Source organism: Octopus bimaculoides, chromosome 26, assembly GCF_001194135.2.
Source record: "Octopus bimaculoides isolate UCB-OBI-ISO-001 chromosome 26, ASM119413v2, whole genome shotgun sequence".
In the NCBI taxonomy this organism is placed as follows: domain Eukaryota; kingdom Metazoa; phylum Mollusca; class Cephalopoda; order Octopoda; family Octopodidae; genus Octopus; species Octopus bimaculoides.
The window spans coordinates 5,827,402-5,828,462 of NC_069006.1; the positions used below are offsets into that span (position 1 = coordinate 5,827,402).

At 38.5% G+C, this 1,061-nt stretch overlaps 1 protein-coding gene across 1 annotated transcript in view; it reads left to right on the top strand.

Annotated features, from left to right (window-relative positions):
* The window catches only part of LOC106876540 (segment polarity protein dishevelled homolog DVL-3), a 260,486-nt gene that overhangs the window by 95,872 nt on the left and 163,553 nt on the right, over window positions 1–1,061 (top strand). The window lies entirely within an intron of this gene.

Below are 1,061 nucleotides of genomic sequence, written 5' to 3' on the forward strand. Positions count from 1 at the left end.
AGTGAAGTGAAAGCACGTTATAAAAATAAAACTACTGAACAATAATAATAATAATAAAATTGCACTACTGGGCACTGCACACATCCTACGCAAAACACTTTCAATACAGTAACCATAAGAGCATCACAGCAAACCACAGCACATACCCAAGGCGCACAGAGCTGCGCTCGGTAGTGAAGTGAAAGCACGTTATAAAAATAAAACTACTGAACAATAATAATAATAATAATAGTCATCATCATCATTTAACATCCGTTTTTCCATGCTCTCATGGGTTAGATGGTTTGACCAGAACTAGTAAGCTGGAGAGCTGTGCCAGGTTCCAGTCTGATTTGGCTGGGTTTCTATGACTGGATGCCCTTCCTAATGATGATGTGTTTTGTAAGAGTGAAATGAATTTAAATCATTGAATACTTGCCTGTTTGGCTGAGTGGTTAAGAAGCTTGCTTTCCAACCATGTGCTCTTTGGTTCAATCTCACTACATGGTACCTTGGGCAAGTATTTTCTGATATAGCCTGAGGCTGATCAAAGCCTTGTGAGTGAATGTGGCATGCACAAACTCAAAGCAGCATGTCATGTGTGTGCATGCTGGTGTTGGTATGTGTGTATATTTGTAATTAAACACTCCTTATGTAAACAGTGAATAACAAACTCTAATCTATCAGTTTGGAAATCGCTTTTAAGTGAGAACCTCCCATCAGACTCACCTTTTGTAAACACCTAATAATTTATGAACATCTAATTATTAAAGTGGAAAAATTACCAGAAAAGCCATTTCTATTGATATCAACAAATCATTTGTTGTCTGCTTTTCTATGCTTTTGGCAGTCGGACAGAGTTTATTGAAGCAAATGTTCTACAACTGGATGCTCTTCCTGTGGCCAAACCTCACCTGTTTCCAAGCAAAGCAATATTTCCCATGGCCTGACGTGTTTTTGTAGAGTACTGGAAATGAATGACATTGCTTATACAACTATCATGTGATACATAGACAAGGAGTCACAAGCATACACACACACACACACACACACACACACACACACACACACACACACACACA